At 34.5% G+C, this 16,454-nt stretch overlaps 1 protein-coding gene and 1 long non-coding RNA gene across 10 annotated transcripts in view; one reads left to right on the top strand and one right to left on the bottom strand.

The window, feature by feature from the left end:
• The window catches only part of Hr4 (nuclear hormone receptor 4), a 170,821-nt gene that overhangs the window by 103,117 nt on the left and 51,250 nt on the right, over positions 1–16,454 (bottom strand). The window contains exons 1-2 of one of the 3 annotated variants that reach the window (XM_072887934.1): positions 1,827–1,882; positions 462–512 (exon numbers count right to left, since the gene is read on the bottom strand). The exons of 1 other annotated variant lie outside the window; for it this stretch is intronic. The gene's annotated coding sequence lies outside the window, so the exon portion shown is untranslated. Of the gene's footprint in view, positions 1–461; positions 513–1,826; positions 1,883–16,454 lie in introns of those variants that run through there. One more of the 3 variants, XM_072887933.1, reaches the window with a different exon arrangement.
• The window catches only part of LOC140663643 (uncharacterized), a 132,011-nt gene continuing 117,525 nt past the window's right edge, over positions 1,969–16,454 (top strand). For 2 of the 7 annotated variants that reach the window (XR_012046300.1, XR_012046299.1), the window contains exons 1-2: positions 1,969–2,216; positions 2,510–2,747. This is a non-coding gene — a long non-coding RNA (uncharacterized lncRNA). The remainder of the gene's footprint in view (positions 2,217–2,509; positions 2,748–16,454) is intronic. The other 5 variants (XR_012046301.1, XR_012046302.1, XR_012046303.1 and 2 more) reach the window with 4 other exon arrangements.

The raw sequence follows: 16,454 nt of genomic DNA, 5'->3' as shown, positions 1-16,454 counted from the left end.
AAGTTTCTCGAGGGTTTTTAACAATAAATTTAGGCCAAGACGGGTACGTAAAAGCGTCTGTGTTCGATGTTTTGCCAAAATGCACGTTTTGCAAGTTTTAGAAACATCTCGCTGGAAAATGTTTCTCACATTTCAACTGCTTGATGCATCTAGCTGTCTAAAATAGAATCGATTGAAATTTCGCAATTTACGGTTTCAACTTGTTGAATAAATACAGAATTTAATTATATGAAAAAAGTAAAACATAATAAATTCCCAAATTTATTTTTCATAAAACAATTATCGTAATTATAAATGTAACGTACTATTATCGCGATAGTATTTCTAGTAGAAATGAAAATATTCCCTTTCATACTGAGATTCATACTGACCTGCACTGATATATTCCAAATAAATAACAACTAGTAGTTAAGTAAAGTTTAAAATATTTATAAATGTATAACATAAAACTTAAGACTTACCCCAATGCGATGCGTAGCGATGGAGTTGTTGTAGTAGTACACAGCGCTGATCTGTAAGATACAAATATATCCAAATTACGTATACAAACAGTGTGCTCCAAGTAATTAACATTTGAAAAAATAATTATTGAGAACAATAGAAATTATTTATTTCATCTTTGATGATATTTAATTTAAAAAATATAATATTTAATTTCCGAGACAAAAGATAATTTTTATGAAACATGGTAAAAAAATCTGATTTTTTATTTTAAAATTATTTAAAAAATTTAAATAATTATAAAACCTCAAGAATATTGAAATATGTACATATTATTATATATAAATATTTTACCGTAAATATTTTTAAAAATTTAAAATAAAATCTAACATGCTTTATATGCATTATATTTTACTTATAATGTATACTTATAATATAAAAAATAAATTACTATCGTAGAGATAAAGGCGCAATTAATTTTGCAAGTAATACAAAGAAATAAATTATAATCTCTGTTTATCCTCCTTATGGTTACTGCTTCATCATCGCTGACGTATCTCCCCGCGGACCTCCTTCTCTTCTCTTATTCATTTCTTCCTGGTTTTTCAAGGTATTCACAAGATATTTACTAAAATACAATTAATTATGATGATCGTACACCCTAATCGTCAGAATATGACAATTGCATGACAATTTACACGGTACTCCCGATATTAATTATGATATGTATTTTATTATGTTACGGAAGAATAACGCGAAAAAATTCTGTACTTGCCGCGATGCTATCTTTGTCGCTAACAGATAATATGTGCTTGAATTTTAAGATGACTTTACCGTCTAGTGTAGTTACAACATACATGCGAATAAATATAAGAGTTAAAAATATATTTGGATATGATACTCGAAAATGTGTCACCGTGTTGTTGACTGTTCACGCAAAAAAGATCTTGATAGAACAAACTACATAAAAAGTACATGTTTTAACAAACCACCGAATTCTTACTATGCAGACAAGCATTGAAATAGTATGACTGTCCTAGTTAAATGCGTCATAGCGCCATACGTGTCAAATTCTATTTTATATTCCAGACTTTCGTTAATAATCAAAATTTGAAAATAATATATGCAATATCTCGATACCGTTCAATACCACGCGAATCGAATTAATTGCTGATGGTAATCGTATGGGTCAGTAATCGTTAATTATAATGTTAACGTCGGATTTTTTTACGCGCGTATTCTTAATTGATGCATGATTCGTGAATAATACAGAGAAATCTAATTGATTGAATTTTTTATTTACATTATTCACGAATTATAAACGAATATGCGCATAGCATAAAAATTATACGGAATAATCGCGCTTGAGATTTTCTACTACTCACCGCGATCGTATTTCGAGAGATAACGTCATGATAGAACAGCTCCTTCTCGCTCGAGTCTCGCCGCACGAATGACAACAAGACGACCGCGTGTAAACAACAGTGAGCTATACGTACGTAGTAAAATTCGGCGCTCGCTTTGTTGTCATTTAACACGGTCACCTCTGTGTGTCGTCGTAGTATCTCTCGAAACACGGTCACGGCAAGTACGAAGAGATGTACGTTACGCGATTATTTCCTTACGATTAATACAATTAGCGATTACCAATCCGCGTGAGTAACCAATCTGTGCGCGATTATCATCTCTTGACCAGCAATTTGATCAACTGCGGAGATTTATTAAGTTGCCAATTTTACTTCCGAATTTTTCGTTCGTTGTGACGCATTTAAATAGTAAGTGTAGTTGTATTTGACTACACAGTCATTTTTAATATACTTGTCGATGTAATAAAAAGTTGACGTTTATACATCGCTGTGTTAAAACAATTATTTTACGTATTTTAATTTGTCTGATCGAGTTCGTGCGAATAATCAACAACAATATAATTATATACTTTCGGTATCACATTTTATAGATTTTTATCTTTAATCTTAGCTTTTATATTTATTTACTTATGACATGAGATAGTAAAGCATTAAAATGCAACTATTTGTTAATAAAACAGATAATCTAATAACAAAGATAGTGAATTTCGTCACATGATTCTAGGAGTTATCGAATCGTAGTTTTTACATTACTTTCCCGTAATAATAAGGTGCGTGTTCCGTGCGATTGCTATCGAGACGTACAAAAAGCTATACGATCGTATTCTGGCGATTAGTACGCGTGTGATCATAATTAACAGTGTTTTCGCAAATATTTTGTGAATACCATGAAGGAGCAGCAAAGAATGAAGAAGAGATTTCAGACGACGCGACCATAGGGTGAGCAGAATTTATAATTTACTTATTATTTGTTTATTGCAAAATTAATTGCTCGTTTATCTCTGCGATAATGATTTATTTTACGTTATACAATATAATGCATATAAAATATTCTATAGATTTTTTACTTTTAAATTCTATAAATATTTTTAATAATATATTTGTAATAATTGATTTTTTTATATAGACATATATATATATATATATATATATATATATATATATATATATATATATATATATATAATATATTTCAATATTGTTTAAAGAAATTTAGAATACATTTATATTATTTTTCATATAAAAATTAAATTTTTGTTTATCACATTTTAGAAAAGGTTATATATAATTTTTTTTTTTGGAAATTATGTAATGTATTGTTTTTATCTTTTTTAAAAGACAAAAAATCCACTTTACACGCAATAATTATTATATTATTTTGAGCACTTTGCTTTATACATAATCTGTATTTGTATTTTATAAATCAATCTCTACTACAATTCTGCATTTTGCGCATCGTATCGGTGAGTTAACATTCTGTAACAATTTAACAATTTAATGTGTATATAAATTACCATTTATGGCCATCTCTTCAGGTCTGTTTAGTATTACTACATTTCAAGTTTTCGCTTGAAGAACATTTCAAACCTCAACGATGTCCGTAGTTACATTTTTTTTCCTCCTATTATTAGGTACGCTGCAATTTCTTGTGTCGTAAACACGCGTAGTTTCTGAAGAAATAGCACCGTCACATTGCATAATCCACATGTGACGTGTTCGACTTAACACTCCCTCGCATGATTTATTACCCATTAAATCACTAACAATAATAATAATAATAATATTTATAATATGAATATCGAATAATAAAGTATACAATTGATATTATAATACTTATTATAATTTTATACCTACATAATTATATCTCTCCAACTTTTATTATCATGAATTTTTAAAAATGAATTTTTATAAAAAACACCGCATTAAGTTATCCTTGAAATATTGTTCGTGAAAAATTTCACAAAACAAGTAAACGCGCAATACCTGGATTGCACCGTAAAGGATGTGTCCAAGGCTCGCCGGTCGTTGATCAAAGTTTAAATGCACCATGCACGCATATACGTGAAACCGACGGTCCACGTGACACGTATTCGCGGAGGTTCGCCAAGAAATATGCGCTCGGCGCATTTCGTTATGCAACCAGCCGGTCGAAGGACAACCCGGTGCACAGTTTGCGATAGCAATTATGCTCCACAAGCGGAAGAGCGGATCGTTGACAAGTGCAGGAGGGGGGAGGGGTATGCACCGCCGCCGGCTAGGGGGAAAACCGGCCGGCTAGGGGGGCGAATGCAGGCAGAATGGGAGGAGCACCGTGGACTAATTCACGGTGGCATTAGAGCATTTGCCGTACGAATAGGTATCGGCAACGGTAATAATAGTAACGACATGGCGCCTACGATCGACAGATCCGCGAAGATAATCAGATCCGAGATCGAGAAAATCCGCCATTATTCTGACGAATTATTTTTCACGCGAAAATCTTGGCAACTGTCTTTATGAATTACGTTGTGTTTTATCGATTAATTCCGACGTCTCAACGTGTGAGAGTTATATTTCAGATTTTTATAATTTTTTTTGTTTCCTTTTTATGAGGAGTTGGAGAGTCTATAATACTTTTATACGCGCGAAAATTTATCGATGAGTTTATTTCGATGCGATCGAGAGGAAGTTTGAGTCGCACATGCGATCTTTGAAAAGACATGAATTTTCTATACGACGTTCGTGCCAAATAAGTTCGCGAAGCGAGATAAAATGGATATGACGATACAGTCGCACGGTTATCTTCGATCGAGAGTAAAAACCTTCGAAGAAAGTTACGAGAATGGGTTACAATTGAGAATCCAAGCGATCGTTTATATTCTTCAATGAAATATCGATAGATTCTCGATTTTCTTTTTTTCATATAGTTACCTATTCATTCAATAAGATTCTGTATGTTAAAAAAATAATTATCGTACATAAAAATTATATCAAAAAATTAACCACAGTATGTATGTTGCTTTTCTAGAACTTTGCTCGTTGTACGTAATTAAAGCAAGATTCCAGTGTGTTAAGAAATGTTGAAGATCTCGTCGTGGAAAGAAACTTTGTAGAAATTATAATTAAACGTGTAAATTCACGGTATTTACAACGTAAATGGCTTATAATTAGCAAACGTAGCTAATCGACTTTGCGACCTTATCACGCCGGTAACAAAGTCTTAAAACTCTTAATAGGATCAAGCAGCATGAAGCTTTTAAAGCTTCCGTGCGTTGTCAAAGGGGCAAATTTCAACGATCGATGATTGTCATGGCATTATATCTTTAAAATAAAGTTTTACGTAATCCAAAATTTATGAAATTCCGCCGAGTATTATAGACAAATGCATGTATGTACATATTTTATTTCAAAAATCGCGCAAATGCAACTTTAAAACCGATATGCGCATTGAATTATCTTTCGAGACATGACATTATAATTTTTAATGTTCATTTGTGTGAGAGACGATCATCTTTAATATTTTATAACGCAAATAACAACATATAAATAGAACGTGATACAATTACATATAATTACATATTGCTGAAGAATAAGTAGCAGCAATTATTAAAAATATATTAGCAAGTTGCAATAAATAATACAAGTTTGCAATAAAATAAAAATATGTGCGTTTATCATATGTATACATTTTTCTGTGCGGAATAAGTTTTTTTGTTATCTATTTAACATTCTCTTATTGATAAAAGTTTATTTGACAAAAATTCTAAATCAGAAGTTTTTCGAAAAAGAAACTGAGGGGAATGTAATCTAAAGCAATAAAAAAACTTAAATGCTTCAAGAATATTTCTCTTTTTATCAAAATAGATTTTTTCTATCGGATCACCTTCGTGTAAGTTTTTAATTATTGAGTAATCTTTAATTAATTCTTAATTAAGAGGTTTAAGAGGTTGATTCATATATCATTAAAACGGTCGGATGAGCGAACAGCGGAAGCGTGCCGGTACTAAAAGTTTATGTTTGACGTGGCCATAAATATCCTCACGCGCAAACCACTTCAAATTCGCGGACTGTTTAACGTGAAGTGTAACGTCGCGTCATGTTAAATATAACATTTCGATTAAAAATTCGTGGTGTTTAAACGCTATCGAATAAACAAAACTCCAGAGAAAAATAATAAATTTCTAAAATACGATTTACATGCGCCCCGAATAAAATAAATAAAAGCGCGAGAAATAGACTCTAGAGAATAAAACCAAGAGTAAATTAAATATCGCATATATTCGAAATTTGATCTCTCGTGATATTTCGATATGGTTACATTTTAACCTTTAGTTAATCGCGTGAGATTTAATTAACCAAATTTCATATCTTGAATAAAATAAATTACTCGAAATTTTCTAAGCAAGAATATAAGATTTTTTACTTCTAATTTAGCAATTGTTATATAATAAAAAAAATGTAATGAAATATAACAACTTGTCAACGTGAAAAGAGTTTAATATAAAAATTTGTGAAAGATTCTAAAGAGACACATTATGTTTGAAAAAATAAGTTTTACCCTCCTGTTACATATATAGGTATATATCGTATATGCAAGCACATGTTGATTCCAACCAAATACGCAAGATACATAATCATTGCACAAATTATCGACAAAAATTCACATCTAGGCTAAATGATACCGTGAAAATTGACCTTTACGTGTGTAAGAGATGTATTTTAAAAGCGAGCACGAATTCCGTCGAAATGGGACGCGACCCCGGAAACGTCATCGAGACGAATTTGCATTCGCTGCTCATAACATAAATATCCGCGAAAGGTCTTAAATCGCGGACAGTGCTGAATTCTCGACGTGTTGTGATGTACGGCCGTGTCAAAATTGCGAACACAGTGCGATTAACGGGTTCGAAAGCGTCGCATATCGGTATTACTAGGGGCATTCTAGGGCAAAGGTTGAGGAACGCCGGCCTCGCACGGTAGAACGAAAGCCGCAACCCTCCACGGAGGGCCGCCTCTCCTTTTCATCTCCTTCTTCACCCACCGCCCTCCCCCCCCCGCACCCTTGGCGGGTTTATCTCTCTCTCCCTCTCTCTCTCTCTCTCTCTCTCTCTCTCTCTCTCTCTCTCTCTCTCTTTCTTCCTCACGCGTACTCTCCTTCCTTCTTGTTCTCGTCTCCTCCCCGTTTTTTTTTCTGCCTCTTTTCATCGTGAGTTCCCCCGTCCAACTTCCTCCTCCTTCTCCTCCTCTTTACCCTTCCTTCCCTCCCTCTCCTCCTTCGCTTACGTACGTACGTCAGGCGCGGTGCGCTCTCTTCGTGCTTTCGTCCGACCTACCCCAATATCCCTCCTCCCTTTTCCCCCTCTCCCCCTCTTCATCTCGCCATTCTCGCCATTCGTTTTTCTCTTTCTCTCCTTCGCGATATCCCGATACTCTCCTCCGCCTTGGCGTCTCTCACGTCGACATTCATGCAGCACTCTTCCCTGCTTACCCTCTCTTTCTATTTCTGTCTTCTTCGCTCTCTATCTATTCGTGCCGCAACGTTATTTTCTCTCCATCACTCCGTAGCTGATTGTTAGTGAACCGCCTATGACAATGCGCATGTACGCTCGATCGATGTTTTGATAAAGTCACTACGTTATTTTAAGTGGGAAACGATAATGAAAGTTTTCTTAAACCGAGAAACTCAACGGTTAGCGATTTTCTTTGATAAAATAATAAGATTATGTAAATTTACAATCGCTCCAATCTTGCATCTATCTCTAATTGCGAATTTACATTCGATAAAATTAACAAGTTTTAACTTTTTGGTATCGCATAATTAATTTGCTGCAGTATAAATTCCTTTTCACGATGATTAGAGCTTTAATATTTTCGCCCCTACTTATGTGCTTTCGATTAAACTGATTGAATTGCGATTCAGCGATTCGCCAAAGAAATCTATCTCGTAAACATCAGATCGAGGGTTCTAGGACACTGTATATATACGCGATGCAATGTTAACGACATCTTTCCGGTCACGGATGATCGACGTAACGGTTAATGCGTTAATCGAGGTAAGCGCACGTATAAAAATAATTCGACCTACCCCAAGCAACCACCACCACCACCACCGCCACCATCATCACACTTTATCATCTCTTCGTATTTTTTTCTGTTCTCCATCGGTTATCTCTCATCAAGCCATCTCCCTTTTACTTTCGCTTCTTTACTTCGTGAAGTACCAGTTCGCGAATACTTTGTACCTGGTAGCTCAATCGTGCAACGTGACATCGTCGACCACTCAAGGATCTCACTTCCATCTCGGAGATGGGAATTTTCTCGAGAAAAGGAAGTATGTAGGTCGTAGAATCGAAACGAACCGGACATGGAAGTACGAGTATCCCTTTGAACAATGCGCGACAGTTGAAAAGGTCATACATCAATAATTTATGAGCCGCTCTCTCGAATGTCTTTTTCGAATGAGACATCGCTGAGACAATTAAAGGGGGTCATAGATCGTGCGTCATCAACGGGAAGTAAGAAAGGTGAGGAGAAAAGGGAAGGAGGGGCTATGGAACGGTTCGCGTTTAGACAATTCTGTCGCGTTTCCCATTTGCTTGTTTCCGCGTTTCCCTTGACGTAGACGGAACTTATTGCGCTTACTTGTAATACCGGCGGTGAACTTGCTAAACATCGAACGAGCTGCTACGCCAAACTGTGTTTTTAGTGCCGTCTAAATCTTGGCTTTGCGAATAATACGTGACTAATGCTCGCGAAAGTTGTCCGGTCGGTAAAACGTCTAATGGAGTCTCAGTGTTATTTATACAAAATTTCATAGCAGCTAATTAACTCTTACTCCGTATTGTTATTTTTGGCACCTTCTAACTGTACAGGTGGGTCAGCGAATTTTCGGTAAGTTTATTAATATGTAAAAGTGTTTTCAAAAATCTGAAAAAATGTACATACTTTTTGTATATATTCTTTGAACATTCTAAATAAAGACTAAAATAATAAATATATTATTTTATGATTATTTGTTTTCGAGAAATTGACGTTGTTAGAAAAATCACAGACAAAAATGACCCATCAGTAAGGAGTAAGGGTTAATCAAGATGATTTTTACAAATTAAAATTACGAGTATATATATTTTTTATCAAGTTACAGAAATCATAAGATTCATAAAATGTGACTTTCAATCTGTACACATTTTTATATTGAATTTTTATTTAAATTTTGATACAAAAAATAATTTTTTTTGCAAAACGAATTATGTCCTAATTACAATTGAGTACAGATAAATTGAATGCAAATGCATAAAGATTTATCTATTAATGCAAATTAATGAAACTCGAATAAATTTGATAAGCATAAAAATGTTTATGACCTATTTTAGTTATTGTATAATGCACATTTCATCTTTTTTTTCTTTTCTTTTTCATGTCTTTTCATATTTCTTTGCCCTTTTCTTTTATTCTCTCTTTCATACTTTACTACGAGTATTGACTTCTTTCAAGAATCTCTTTATCCGTGGACTGTGCGCATAAATAAGCTTCTTCCTTTACACAAACAATCTTAAAAGATTGAAAAAAGATTTAAAGTATCGATAAATAAGATCTATGATAGTTTTCAAAAGCATTCACAAAGTTTTGTATCTAGCCTTTAAATTCATTTATTTGTAAATAAAAAATGTACCTCTTTCCTTTTCGAATTTTTTAGAGTATGTAAACTAAAAAAATAACAAAAAAATAGGGTTAGAATTCCTAATCGAAAGATTAAAAATCACAATATATTTAAAAATTACTTTTAAAATATACATTTGAAATGATGCACAGAAAGCATGAAATAATCCACAGAATAAAGTTTCATATTTATTCGAATGTATATTTTCCTCAAAATTGATCAACATGAAAAATGTTAATTTCGTACTGTTAAGGATATCGTAGATACATTTAATATTTGTGAAAACATCATCATTGAGGTCCCAATAAATATTCAATAAAACGATGCAATTGAAAAAAATATGAAATTATCGATTCATAAAAACCCATTTTCCTCGATAAAAAAGTATGTCGAATTAGCATCTCGTGCAAAGATATCGATTCTAGTTGCTCAATTCGACGAGAGATTCCATTTCTAAAGATTCATGCGATATCATCGGGTGTGTAGAGGGAGTGGCATTGCGGTAACGAGGAGCAATTCAAATGGCACGGTTATAATCCTGCAAGTGGAGTTGGCTAGAGAGAAGCCTCTGGTCTGATAAAGTGTCTATTTTCGTGAGCGTAAAAGCCGCCTCCTCCTCTACGCCGATGCGGCGCGGCGCGGCGCGGCGCGGCCGGCGCTCTGCGTGAGCAGAGTCGCGCCACAATGCATGCTGACCCATATTCGGGTCGTTGCTATTTCAGATCCATCCTTTCCATAGAGGAAGGTCGTCGGACTGCGCGCGCGGCGAGTTACGTAACCGCGCCTTGTTTTTTAGCGGCCGCGCTGAAACGCGCGCTGCTCTTTCTCGATTTTTCGCTCGCTCGCGATTGGAGAATGGCGTGTTACATTAGACCGTCTCGTAATCATCGGCTAACAAACAAGTTGGCTTTTTATTCGATTTGAAGATTTATTTTTTTCCACGTGAAAATATATATTGAGGGAGCTCACCGATCATTATATATATTATCGTATTTTCTTCAAATTAAAACTGTAAATTTTTTTGATAAACTAACTTTACATAAAATTCTGTTGTAAAATAAAATTTGCTCGAAATTAATTAAAAAATATAATTTTATTATAGTTATATTTTTTTCTTCTGTGTTTAATAAATTAGAAAGTTTTCGTTTTTAATCAAAATTAAATGTTTCGACACTCTTATAACAAAAATTGACTTTAAATTTTGGTTAAAAAAATCTGTAATCAAAAAGACATTTAATGATTTCGAAACGTAGGAATATTTCATACTTGAATCGCATGCCTCTTGGTGAAATTTTGAAAGTGTCATTCTGAAACTACGATTTCTCCGAGTAATTTGTTTGATATAATTAAATTTTGCAATAATTAATTACAGCATATGGACACACGAATCAATGTTCATTGCCATTATATTTACGAATATCTTTCATCGCAACCATGTTTTAATAATTTCTTTATTTGCATTACATTACATTATCCACAGGAATATTCTAATTACATTACACTGAAATAATCAATATTTTCAAAGTAAAATTTCTCTTTTCGAAAAAGAAAATAGAACATATCTTTAATTTGAAATAGAACAATAGTGTAAAATTGTAATCATTCCTATAAGAATAAATTTCCATCACAAACTCGCTGTCTGACCATTGCTACATTTTACTACTGATATTTCCATTACGGACTTTTCTTATGACTACAGTTTCGCTTAATAATTTTTAAAATTTATCATTTCAAGTATAAATAAGTTAATCACGATGGCGAGAGCAGCTATTATCTTAAAGTCAAAGATAATTTGTCAAATTATGTAAGACTATATATTATATATACAGATTAAATCGCGTTTTCGAGAAAAATAATATATAAATATATTTTTAATGATTGCAGTAAAGTGTTGTTTTACATAACATCGGTTGCAGCATAATTCTTTAATAATTTATTTAATTATGTATATATACAAATCCAAGTAATATCGATCGGTATTCGATCTTTGCGCTTTCGTCAATGATTTCACGCTACATCGCACAAGCGAACCGTGTATTATGCAGCGATGTGCAGAAACGATAAGGCGCAGTCAAGCCAGTTTTACCTTGAACGTAGGCCTTAAAGACTATAATCTAGGAAAACTCGTTTGACATGTGTATATTGAACTACTCGATTCACTTATGAACGCAACGTGCATTATACACTGTGTCAGATTTTGAAAAAGCATCAATTTAAATCGTTGCCTTATCTTCATTATCGGTATTTTCATAAATCGCGTTTAACATTGTTCGCTTGTCGCTGTGACAACGCAAATTCTCGCTTACGTATCTCGTTTATAAATATCGTATCGTGAGTTTCATTTGTAACCGTTTGATTCGTTATCTCGAATACCAGCGATCGCGCGAAATATTGCGCGAAATTCATTGCGTAACCAATCGTTTATTACAACGAGGAAATTTTTCTATTTTTTTTTACATTTTTGCATGATTTTTTCGAATGAATTTCTTACTTAATATCATTATTAATAGTTTTATTTGTGAATATGTTCCCTTTGTTATTATTTGATTCGTATATTAAAACTTTTCGAAAAAGAAAATAGAACATATCTTTTATAAAATCTATAGATAAGATCTGTTTTATAATTTATTGGGATAAAATATAAAAAATAAAATTCAACTATATTAATTCTCTCCCTCTTACTCAAATATTTTTAAATGCATTATTTCCTTGAAATTTTTTTATCAAACATAAAACAATCTTATTCAAACATTTTCAAATGAGAATAATTTTATTATGAGAGAGCGAGAGAGAGAGAATTAAACTATTACTTTTTCTTATTTTTAGATTGCTTTTAATCGCGTATGTTTATTTTTGTTTTGCCCGGAAATGTTTGAAATCGCTTTAGACCTCGATCGTATAGCAAAGCCTCGCAAAGCGCACAATGAGATATCACAAGACGCGAAGAGAAATCTCTCGAGATCTTTGTGACTCTGTGCATTCGGTACGGCGCCAGTGTATAGCGCGTCGAATCGAGCGATCATTAATCGCTCGACCCTCGCTCCGGCTCCAGTGTCGCCGCATCCGCTGCACTTTCTCTCCCGCCGCGGGCGGGCGAGCGAGCGACCATGTGCAGTCGTCGTCGGTCGACGGGCGCTCGCACAGGGTGTAGGTTACGCGCTATAAAAACGCCGGCGAGGGGGATTCCCCACCTGGAATGCACCTCTCTCGGTTGCACTCGCCTGCCCGCTCGGTCCCACCACGTGGGTTAGCGCACTGTTTCCCTTTCCCTTCCACTACGCCTCCGACACGGTGGTTGCACCTTCGCTCTTCTCCTCTCTGCCTTCTCTTCTCTACCTCATGTCCAATATATGTATAACGGCCACTAGCATTTTCCGCTTCCTTCTCTCTCTCTCTCTCTCTCTTTCTCCCTCCCTCCCCCCTTTTGTATTCGTCGTCCTCCCTTTCCCCACGGTCTCTGCCACGATCACCACCTCCAATGTTACCCTCCCCACTACGCCCTCGCGAGAGCGACATGAATCGCTGGTTCAGGGGGTTGCGGGCCGCGCGACGCGCATGCGCGTCGATAGTAAACACTCCCCAGCTGCGCACTGCGACTTTGCTTGTGGCAGGTCCAGGCTCTCGTGTAACGACAGTGGCAGCAACGCATCACAGGCTCCGCGGTGGAACACGGAGTGGAGCAGCCTCGATGCGCGCCTCTCGATGTGCACGGTGCACTGTGCATCTACCTACCTACATACGGGGATATGCGGAACAGGAGCGAGACAGGGGCGGCTGTTGGGTTGGGTGGGTGGGTCGTTTGGCTCGATACCGGCCTGGGTTCAATGCACACCGCGAGGCCGGCTCTCCACCTCCTCCACCGCGCCGTCACTTCTCTCACGCGTTCTTCGTCTCTCAACCCCTTTAGCCGTATCGTAGACTTTGCACTCTCGTTTATCTATCTCCCGTTGAATTTCTTTCCGGGGTCTTTTGTCGCCATCTCTTACCTTCTGCACCCCTTCTTTCTCATCAAATATCTATTCTGATGTTTGTCCTTGTCCCGCTCGCTTCTCTCTCTCTCTCTTTCTCTCTTTCTCTCTCGTCAATCGACGAACTTTACGGGATGAGGAAAAATAAGGTGGAAGGGTGAAAGAGATTGCGGAAGAGTCGAACAAGCGAGAAAAGAGGACAGCTTGCGGATGGTCATGGTGCGAAGAAAATCTGGATAGGATATAAGAGAAGAGATACGCTTAGAAAGGGACAGGAAGGAAAGGAAAGGGGTGGTGGTTGGTTCCTTTCTTGTTTCTTGGTGGCGAGAACCGACAGCAATCGTCGACTTTAGATAACAGAAATTTCTTTCTCCGTCCTCTCCTAGTTTTTCCTTTCATCGCTTTGTCGATTCAACGAGTAAATTCACAAAGTTTCGAAAGCTCTCGCGAATTCGCTGAAAGTTTATGCAGCTCATCGACACTTGCGGATGCCCGTGTGAAATTAAAAGATCGATTAATGTCCATTTCGACCGTTACTTATCACTTCTCGACGTCATAAACATTTTTGATTCGCGAGAAGATGAGTTGCGGATAAAGTAATTACACAACGATGAGATAAATGTTTTTACATAATTTAATTTGTTTGTTACATAAAAACATTATTTTTGTTACATATTTAAATTTCAATGGAAGAGTTCAAAATTGCAAGTATTATTAATTTCATAATGAAAAGGAACTACATATTCAAGATTATATTAATAATATAATTAAAACTGATTTTTTTTAAATAATTATATTTTTTTATATGACTATGAAAAATAATGTTGTGTTCATAAATCATTGATCATTCGATAATACATTTATTTTAATTTGTGAAAATTATTTAAAATAATATTATAAAGCAATATTTTTTTGTCTAGCAAACCTGAGGATTAAAAACAGATTATTTGTAGACTGTTTCAATTTCTAGACTAAGGTCCAAGAAATTTCATAAAGTGAGATTCCACTAAGTTAATCGCCAGCTGTGGCTATATAAAATTATTTATGAAAAAGCACAAGAAGAGAGAGAAATTTAAACCACCTAGCAGAACTTTTTCTTCATGCTCTTGGAAAGAATGCCACCCAAGGGCAATGTTCAGGAAATTTAACGTTCTCTCTTGGTATACTGTGATCTCCCGAGAACTGCAATTTCTCGTTATAAACTTACGTAATAATTAAAAATATTTGTAATTGACTGTGTGAAATTGACGTAGCATGATTTATTAAAAATTTGTTCATTTTCGGACAACTGATGCTGCATGAAAAAAAATGTCATGTATTATCAAAAATCTAAGACGTTTATTTATCTTATTATCTTTAAGTTATGGAGTAACATTTATTTTTTACTCTTGTTTTCGATATTGATTTATGACATCATACATATATAATTAAAAATAGAAAAAAAAACTGAAATGATTTTCAAATCTCTCGAATTTCAATTACACATGATATAATATAATATCGATATTTTTTTTTTCCAATATATCATTGAATGCTAATGTTTCAATAATTTCAATAGAAATTTAATGGGAGAAAAAAAGGGAGAGTAATTATATAATGATATTTTATTTTCTTTTGCATATCGAAACTTTTTATCAGATAGTAGTCACATTTATTTTAGTAACGGATTTTAAGCATGCGATGCTAACATCTCGTTATTTACATTAATACCCTTTTTAGTAAGAATAATTTATCAGCAACTGTGTAACTGATAAAGGAAATAAGTCGAGAAATATTCGTAGGATCGAGTAAATAAATTACATCTTGTCGCGTTATCCAGCGAAATGAAAAATGATATAATAGTTGTATTCTTCCTATATTTTCTTCCGTTATACATATATTTTTTCAAGGGAGATTGCCTACTGATAAATAAATATAAAAAATGTAAAGTGGGAAGAATTGCTATAAAAGTTATAAGTTGCATTATTTGTGATTCATTATATGTAGGATATGTATTAATGTTGAGAGTTATTTTCTTGTACCGATCCAATAACATATCCAATAACACATCTATCTTTTTAAGCCGTTGTGTTTGAAATATAAATATAAATATGGTGCATTGACACGACAGCCTGCATGCATTTCCGTGATGTAAAGTTAGTATTTTCTCTGCTCAGATAAATTCTCCAGCATTATTCTAGAACGTAGTTACGTCTGCACAATTGCATATATGGTCTTTATTTAAAACCATATTACCAGGATATTATGACTGCGATTTTGAAAAAGATGTATCAGATATATATTTCTCACATAGAAATTTTTCGTACACATAAAATTTACAAACTGTGAAAAAAGTTTTATACTCAATTATTTTTTTTGTTCTATATAATAAAGTGTCTCAAAAGTTAAAAGAAATAATATAAAGTAAATTTTTATAATTATATACTCTACATAATAAAGCAAGTTAAGCGAAAGATCTACATATTTATATTGATGAAAAACAGTTTTATTAATTTTAATTACATAGTTTCCATTTAGATTCATATATAATCGAGATTATTAAATGTGCTCTGACGTTTGATTGCAGAATTATTATAATACTATAGTGGTTTTCTATTTTTTTTTCTCTGAACATATAATTAGATATAACAATAATTGAAGATCGAATAAATTCCTGAGTCAAGCTTCTTATTTTTTTTACAATATCCATGAAGATATTATCTAAAAGGTTCAAGAATTCTCGTTGCGTGTGCATTGTCAGAAGATTAGACAAGTCACGGCAAGTCTCAACATCCCCTTTTCCAATCTCTTCCGTCTGGCCGCTATGATTTGCCGATACGCCGTCGCTTGCGGTCAGTTATTTGCTCTCTCTCCATATTAAATTGTAACGTAATCCAAGACGGAGCATAATCGTTTGCCTTCATTCGTTCCGGATCGTTATCGCCTCAGGGTGATACGTAACCCAACGGCTCTATCCACTGCCTTATCGGTCGACGTTGAAGTGGTCGGACTCGATCCGTCATCACCTCGCTGTTTGTACGACTATTTTATGAGATCTCG

Source organism: Anoplolepis gracilipes, chromosome 3 (assembly GCF_047496725.1).
Source record: "Anoplolepis gracilipes chromosome 3, ASM4749672v1, whole genome shotgun sequence".
NCBI lineage: Eukaryota > Metazoa > Arthropoda > Insecta > Hymenoptera > Formicidae > Anoplolepis > Anoplolepis gracilipes.
Note: the sequence above shows the minus strand (reverse complement) of the source record. Positions and strands in the feature narration are given on the sequence as shown.